We start from the raw sequence: 8,666 nt of genomic DNA on the forward strand, positions 1-8,666 counted from the left end.
GCTTTTCAGAGAAATCATAGTTGTAAAAACAACCAAGAACGGTCATCTAGCTTGTCATAGACTAATTCTTTTCGCCCCACTGGGCTTTGTTGGACTATATCCCTAGCATTGCACTGGAATACCTTGGGATCACCAGATGAATTCACGTATCATCTCCCTGCACTGTCATAGTTTTCAACTATGAGTCCTGAAGACACACGGCTGGAAAAAGAGCTTGCATGGAGCCCTCCTTTCTTCTGGTGGCCAAGTGGGATTCTGGATAGAGGTTTCTGACTACGACTACGTCCCTCGAGAACAATAGGATTTGGAGTTACAAGTAATCATGCATAATTCATCTTTCGCAACATCAGTCGGTACACTCTGATGTCACTGTAGGTATAAGTAGTGTTGTTTAGCACATTACATTACCCCATGAGACACAGCATTTTATGATATGTTCACATTTTACTATATTTAGGCTCGAATCCAAGCCTCATATTGTCCTGTAAGCCATGCGTGCGCCTTATGTGTTAATAATTGGCCATGTTCAGTGTATTTCCATGGATTCTCATTATACTCTCTATCATTCTCTCACCTTAAAAATGAAGTCATGTTCCATCATTTTTTATTTTTTATTTTTTTTTTTGCTTTTTTTGTGTTTACATACAATGTTCTGTCTTTTTTTCGGGGTGACAATATGGCAATATTGTGTTGCGTTTTTCTTCCTAACAAATATAAAAGAGAAAAGAGTCTCGGCTCCTTTCAGGAAGTCCAGGGCTGTGCGTGACAGCTGCACCCGAAGTAGATCCAATAGATATTTTTTCTCAATGCTCAAAGAGCTACACCAATGATGTAGAGGACACAGCTGGCTATCTTGGGTCTATCGCCAGGGCTGTTTTCTTCCCTCATCTTAAGTCGTACATAGAAATTTATACAGTTACATCTTTGATGATACGGCACAAAATGTGGGGGTTGAGATCATTTCCTATGAAATGTATTTCCTCTTCTTTATGCGCTTGGGGATCGTAGGAAAGAATACGTCTTAGAAGAAAGGAGAAGTTTTGGCATGAAAATCATACATTTTGGCACACACGTAGAATATCAATTATGGAGCTCGTCTCTGTGCATAAACATTGAGCCTTGGTTCCATATGTAGATAGGGATATATACCAGCACATTCAAGGCAAACTGGGCTTTATTTTATAACCCACATTTTACTGTCGAGGAAAAGATGTTTCTACGAAATAAAATTGATTGGTTGCAGACATTGGGGGGAGATTTATCCAACATGGTGTAAAACGAAACTGGCTCAGTTGCCCCTAGCAACCAATCAGATTCCACCTTTCATTCCTCACAGACTCTTTGTAAAATGAAAGGTGGAATCTGATTGGTTGCTAGGGGCAACTGAGCCAGTTTCATTTTACACCATGTTTGATATGTCCATGAACATATGTATAGTCAATGAAATCCTCATAGATGGGCCCAATCAATATTGTAAATGAGCACCAATCTGCTTGATCACTGCTTGTTTACTGAGCCTATTACATGGCCCAATTATTGCTTAGCAAGAGCTGCACGGACATCATTAGCGATGTCCGTGCGGCATTTGCTTAAGCAGTTAATAAATTACCTGTCTCAGACAAGCCGCTCTGGAGCTGCAGTTGCCGGGACCGTGACGCATGCAGAGCGCAGGAGAAGACCGGCAGCGTGGACAGGTAATTTATTAACTGTTTGGGCAATTGTCAGTTGTCGGCTGCACATTGCTATTACACGTAGCGATTTGCGGTTGGCGGCCAATGTTTTTTTTTTTGTTTTTTACGTTTCTTTAGGTCGTTTCATTGGCCGATTCAGCTGATTATCACTCTTTGTAATTGGGGCCTTTAAGGTCCTATTGCACTAATTTATTATTGGCCATTACGGCCGAAAATCACTTTGTGTAATAGAAGACAACAATCAGCGGACATGCACATTGTTAGCTTATTGTCGTCCTTCCACAGGCTGAAACACAAACGATAAGCCTGGCAACGATCAGCTGTCGGCGCCAGAGGCGGATTAACTTTACCATAGCCCCTGGGCTGGGCCCCCCCCACCCCACTGTAACTATGGCAGCACTAGGATGGTGACCATAGTACAGGATAGATAATGTCATGATATCCTGATTTGTGCAAAATTGCGGTAAAAAAGTAGCGTTTTATTGCAAATCATGGCAGAATTGTAGCCAGGAGACAGAACACAACTGAAAGTATAAGTCTATATAGCCAGGAGACAGTATATAAACTGAAAGTATAAGACCGCTACTGGTCAGCGCTCCGTGTAATAGGAGCGGCAGCGGCAGACCGCCGCTGCTCCCTGGGGCCCCCACCCCACTCTTACCCACTTACGGTCAGCGTGTGTAATAGCACCGGCAGCGAGGAGCAAGCGAGCACTGACCTTACAGGTGGGCGCTCGCTTGCTGCTCTGAATCACCCCGTGTAATAGGGCCCTTACCCTAGGGTGATGGAAGCTTTTAGATAAGTAGAAACCAATCCATATCTACTGGATGTAGACCTGCAGGTTAGTAACGTGACCCCTCCAGGTGTTGCGTAGATTGAGGTAGAAAATGTGTTTCTCTCCAGTCGATGTGATGAGTAATTATGTCTATCCAGCTGCTCCGGTGCCAAACATTGAGGAAACTGTATACGGGAAGATGCTGCACGGTCATTGGTGATGTATGTGATATCAAGACGTGGGAGGTCTGACCTCTTCTCTAAAATTCGGTTTCTGAAAATAGGATTTTTGAAAAAAAATATTTTGCAACATTGAGGTTTTTAGCAATTTGAGAACTTAACATGCAAAATGTACATAAGTGCTGAGGGTCATGTTGTGTGTCAAAGGGTGAAAGGAGCCAAAGGCCTTACTATGTAATCTGCCATCCGCCATGTCTGTAACCACTAAGGTCACCATGACGTTCCAGTACAGTCATGACATCTCTGTGTGGCTGAGATCTAATCTAATACCATGCCAAGGCTGTAGCTAAATTGTCAGTCAGGATCCCACTGTTAAGACCCCCACCGATCGGGAGAACGAGCAGGAAAAAGAACTCACGAGCGCATTTCGTTCCTCGCCTTAAAGGGGTATTCCAGGGAAAATCTATAAATTAGCAATGGAAAGGGTTAACCAAGGTTAACCCTTTCCTAATATACTTACCTGTCCGTTTTTGGCCCCCCAAGGAGATCTCCGGTCCGGTCACGTGATGGTCCGGGCTGCAACTCGCGGATCCTCTTCTTCCGGTTCGGTGACGTCACCATAGCGGGCCGGCGTCGGCTCTCCTATTAGCAGCAGAGCACTAAACCCTGACTGGCTTGGTAGCGTGTAGCCAATCAGGGTTCAGTGCTCTGTGTCCCTGCTGTACCAAGTTAGCCGGGTGCTGATGTCCCCGGCCCCCCTCCTTCATGTATTATCACCCCGATCTCTCCCCCGGCCCTCTGTATAATTACCCCGATCTCTCCCCCGGCCCTCTGTATAATTACCCCGATCTCTCCCCCGGCCCTCTGTATAATTACCCCGATCTCTCCCCCGGCCCTCTGTATAATTACCCCGATCTCTCCCCCGGCCCTCTGTATAATTACCCCGATCTCTCCCCCGGCCCTCTGTATAATTACCCCGATCTCTCCCCCGGCCCTCTGTATAATTACCCCGATCTCTCCCCCGGCCCTCTGTATAATTACCCCGATCTCTCCCCCGGCCCCCCTCCTTCCTGTGTATACAGTCCTATTCAAAGATCGCTCAGCCCCCGGTGTAACTGCTGGCTGCGCTGGCCCCGATCTCCGCACCTGTACTCAGCTGACAGGCGCTGTGTAAGTGAGTGCAGGAGAGATTTCTTCCTTGCTTCGTACACAGCGCCTGTCAGCTGAGTACAGGTGCGGAGATCGGGGCCAGCGCAGCCAGCAGTTACACCGGGGGCTGAGCGATCTTTGAATAGGACTGTATACACAGGACGGAGGGGGGCCGGGGGAGAGATCGGGGTAATTATACAGAGGGCCGGGGGAGAGATCGGGGTAATTATACAGAGGGCCGGGGGAGAGATCGGGGTGATAATACATGAAGGAGGGGGGCCGGGGACATCAGCACCCGGCTAACTTGGTACAGCAGGGACACAGAGCACTGAACCCTGATTGGCTACACGCTACCAAGCCAGTCAGGGTTTAGTGCTCTGCTGCTAATAGGAGAGCCGACGCCGGCCCGCTATGGTGACGTCACCGAACCGGAAGAAGAGGATCCGCGAGTTGCAGCCCGGACCATCACGTGACCGGACCGGAGATCTCCTTGGGGGGCCAAAAACGGACAGGTAAGTATATTAGGAAAGGGTTAACCTTGGTTAACCCTTTCCATTGCTAATTTATGGATTTTCCCTGGAATACCCCTTTAAAGCAATCTCCATCAATGCAGCAATATAAGTCTATAGGGCTGTCTGCACTGAGATGATTGACAGCTCCTGGATGGTGCTTCCCTCTCTTTCCTGACCAACTTTTTGGCATGTCCCTGTCACATATTGAAAGTATTCCATGCAATTTGTTTCCTGTCAATAGAAAGACAAGGCAAGAATTTCAATGTGACTGTGAGGGTATGAAGAGCTCAGCCATTATAGCATAGGTGGTTGGTTACGACCCATCTACCAGTCATTGCATAGTTCCAGCACTCCAACCATTTAGTAGCCTGCTTCCTTTCATCCATTGTTGGCTATGCTCTCATCTTGTCCTCTGGTTCATCACATGTCCTCATTCCTGATTACGCTCCTATATTAAAATGGCTAATTCATGACCCTTCTGGAGACTGTGACCCCGGGATTATCATGCAGAGGTGGGCCTTATCTAACATGTAGCCTGTTTATTACTGTCTAGATGGGGTACAAAGTAGGAATGGACACAACTAGAGCATGCTCAAGTTCAATTATTTGGCATTTGATTACCGGTGGCTGAAGAAATTGGATACAGCCCTAAGGCTGATTGAAAAACATGGATTTAGCCATAGGCCATAGGCCGTATCCATGTTTTTCCGGACTCCCTAAGGCTTCACCCAACTTCTTTAGCCACCAGTAATCAAAAGGCCAAAGGTTGGACTCGAGCATGCTCACGTTGCACTCATCTACTTTGCACCCCATCTAGCCTGTGCTAGACTAGGTTTTAGATAACGCACGTCTCTGGTGACTATAAAGGCATCAGTGCATATATTCCCGTCTCCTGGACTCTCGTATTATCATTGACAATGGTTATCACGAACCGTCTAGTTCACCAGCATATTCTTGGCTTCTGGGTGGAGATAATTGAACCTCCCAATATTCCTTTCGGAGAATTAGTTGGAAATCGGCCATTGATTAAATTCAGATTAAGTGGTCAACCAAATGTAGTAGTGACAGTAAGGGTACTATTACACGGAACGATAATCGGCCGATTTGGCCCTATCCGGCCAATAATTGCTCTGTGTAGTAAACACAACGATCAGCCGATGACAACGATCATCGGCTGATCGTTGAAATAGGTTTGGACCTATAATTCTCAGGTGCCAACTGCGTATTGCTACGTGTAATACATACATACATTAAATATCCATGCTGCAGGGCTCCTCTTGTAGTCTGCTTCTCCCCGGGTCCCGCGGGCTGCAGCTTCAGAGCGGCCTGTCTGAGTTGACAGGCCGCTCAGCCAATCACTGGCTGGGACCGCTGCGGCCAGTGATTGGCTAAGCGGCCTGTCAGCTGAGACAGGCTGCTATGAAGTTGGTGCGCACAGGACCGGGTGAGAAGCAGAGCGCAGGAGGAGCCCTGCAGCATGGATAGGTAATGTATAGAGTATAAGCAAGGGCTGCAAGGACATCGGTAACAATGTTAATGCTGCCCTTGTTCAATGATTATTGGCCGTGTAATAGGCCCAGTAAATGAGCGCTGATCTAGCAGATCGTCGCTCGTTTACAGCTATTATCGGGCCTTTATCGGACCGTGTAAAAGTCCCCTAAGCATCAGTGCACAGAGCATCATCACTATCCTTTTAGACCACTGTACCTACTAATATACCTACTTGAAATGTACTGTTTACCTCGCCACTCAATGCTGTTCTAGACAGTTCCTGACATGGACAGAGGTGGCAGCAGGGAGCAATATTGTAGTCTGGAAAGAATGCACCACTTCCTGCAGGACATGCAGCAGCTGATAAATACTGGAAGACTTAAGATTGTTAAATGCAAGTCATTTACATATCTATATAACTATCGTTCACCTTAGTTTTTTTCTTTCAGTTCAACTGGTGCCAGAAAGTGCCAGAGATTTGTAATTTACCTCTATTAAAAATCTCCAGTCTTCCAGTACTTATCAGCTGCTGTATGCCCTGCAAGAAGTGGTAATTATTCCAGTCTTGAGAGCAGGAGAGGTTTTCTATGGGGATTTGCTGCTACTCTGGACCGTTCCTGACACGGACAGAGGTGGCAGCAGAGAGCACGGTGCCAGGCTGGAAAGAATACACCACTTCATGCAGGACATACAGCAGCTGATAAGTACTGGAAGACTTTCTAGAACTTTCTGGCAACAGTTGATTTATTTATTTTTTAAAGACCCCTTTAAGAAATCAGACTAGAGTGAATTTTTTATTTTTTTTATGCAACAGAACAATTCCCAGAATACAGGGAATGAAAGGCGAGGTAGCAGAAGATAGAGCGATAGTTATAATTTAGTTGATTTTCTTTTGGCTTTCTTTGCCTTCATTCATATCTAATGTTACATGAGACGAGCTATGTTTTCCCATCTCGGCTTCTCCCTGCAGGCTCACATGTTATCTGTTATAGGGCGACGTTTCATTCTGTAATCAACATGGAAGGCATTCTAGGTATCTGCTCCATATTAATGAATGGCCCCAAACCAAAAAGCAGATGGCCTAATGTCAGATTACAAGATATTAACTCAACGGAAAAATGTAAATGCAAAGGGACAACCTTAGCTCACCTAGAAGATGCGGAGTGTCCCCGGGGGCAGGCGACGGTGGAGCGCACGCCTGGATGGACCTGACTTTCTGTCATCTAGTCTTCCCCAACATTTGTTTCTCATAAAGCTTTGATATCTCCGCCTACGGATCCGGACCGCTGTAATCAAAGGGAAATGTTTAATTATTGAAAGGGCCCTTTAAATGCAGCAAACCGTCATACATATTTTACATTTAGCCTGAAATCCCGTTCACGTCATTAAACATTAACCATTGACATTCAGATCCTCGGAGACAATTAGCAGATCGGTTCTATTACCGGAGACATAGGGGGAGAGCAAACATGGTGTAAAGTGAGACTGGCTCAGTTGCCCCTAGCAACCAATCAGATTCCACCTTTTATTCCTGACAGACTCTTTGGAAAATGAAAGGTGGAATCTGATTGGTTGCTAGGGGCAACTGAGCCAGTCTCACTTTACACCATGTTTGATAAATCTCCCCCATAGAGTCAGGTTCCCAATGGGCCCCGTTGCGAACATGCTACTTATAAAGGGAGAGTCCTCTTATGTGGAAGTAGGGGGCAAACTGACCCATTTCATGCAGAGGTATAGGGAGGTTCCATAGTAGGGTAGGTTATCTTTAGTATTCTCCATCAATGTGTGATTGATGATCCTCTGACTAATCATAAGAGAGGTACTCTTTTTCTTTCATATCAACTGGTTTCAGAAAGTTATGTAGATTTGTAATTTACTTCTATTTCAAAATCTACAGTACTTATCAGCTGCTGTATGTCCTGCAGGAAGTTGTGTTTTTTCCAGTCTGACACATTGCTCTCTGCTGCCACCTCTGTCCGAGATAGGAACTGTCGATAGCAGTAGCAAATCCCCATAGAAAACCTCTCCTGCTCTGGAAAGTTCCTGACATGGCCAGAGTTGGCAGCAGAGAGCACTGTGTCAGACTGGAAGAAAAAAAAAAACTCCTGCAGGACATACAGCAGCTGATACGCACTGGAAGACTTGGGATTTTTAAGTAGAAGTAAATTACACATCTATATAACTTTTTATAAAAAAAGAAGTAAATTTAAAAGAAAGAGATTTTCACCGTAGTACACTTTTACATACCTATATAACTTTATGAAACCAATTGATTTGAAAGAAAAATATTTTCGTCGGAGTACCCCTTTAATAGCAGATCCATCCATCGTGAGCTCTCTCACTGCAGTAGCTTACTTAAAGAACACAGGAACCCTCGACCTGCGTATGGGGAGGAGATAACTATCATTGGGCTTTCAGTTTATGAAGGTGTATGGCCAGCTTTAGAGTGAGGTGCGGTCTCCATGGATGGAGTTTCTCCACCACATCTCTTTTCTCCGACACATCTGAATTCTGGGGGATTCTGAAGACCAAGTCACCACCCAGATCTCTTTGTCATGGTCCTCATTCCTGAACAATGACTGCAGTGTGGTCCCTGGGGCATTATGCTCCTGACCCCTTCCATTAAGGGGTCCCACTACCCACTAAACACAGGTACAAGTAAACTTCTCACTCTACAAGTACTTCTTTAGAGTTCCGGCATAGTACATTGCTACATTGGATTGGGACTCCCTCAACAAATTCTTCTCCTCTACTCTCAACTTTCCAAGCACCGCTACAACTACCTCTCTTCTACTTTACTTCTCCAAGCACCTCCTCAAGAACATAAAAAATGTATAAAAAACAACCACGCTCCTGACAGACACAGCTG

At 45.6% G+C, this 8,666-nt stretch overlaps 1 long non-coding RNA gene across 2 annotated transcripts; it reads right to left on the minus strand.

Annotated features, from left to right (window-relative positions):
• Window positions 1–655: 655 nt before the first annotated feature.
• On the minus strand, window positions 656–7,291 carry LOC138774385 (uncharacterized). 2 transcript variants are annotated; one of them, XR_011360302.1, is made up of 4 exons: window positions 7,243–7,291; window positions 6,947–7,083; window positions 2,467–2,739; window positions 656–1,020 (listed from the first exon to the last, which is right to left on the minus strand). It is a non-coding gene; the product is annotated as an uncharacterized lncRNA (long non-coding RNA). The 2 variants fall into 2 exon arrangements; XR_011360300.1 differs by having other exon boundaries at window positions 7,156–7,244.
• Between the last annotated feature and the right edge of the window lie 1,375 nt (window positions 7,292–8,666).

Source organism: Dendropsophus ebraccatus, chromosome 15 (assembly GCF_027789765.1).
Source record: "Dendropsophus ebraccatus isolate aDenEbr1 chromosome 15, aDenEbr1.pat, whole genome shotgun sequence".
NCBI lineage: Eukaryota > Metazoa > Chordata > Amphibia > Anura > Hylidae > Dendropsophus > Dendropsophus ebraccatus.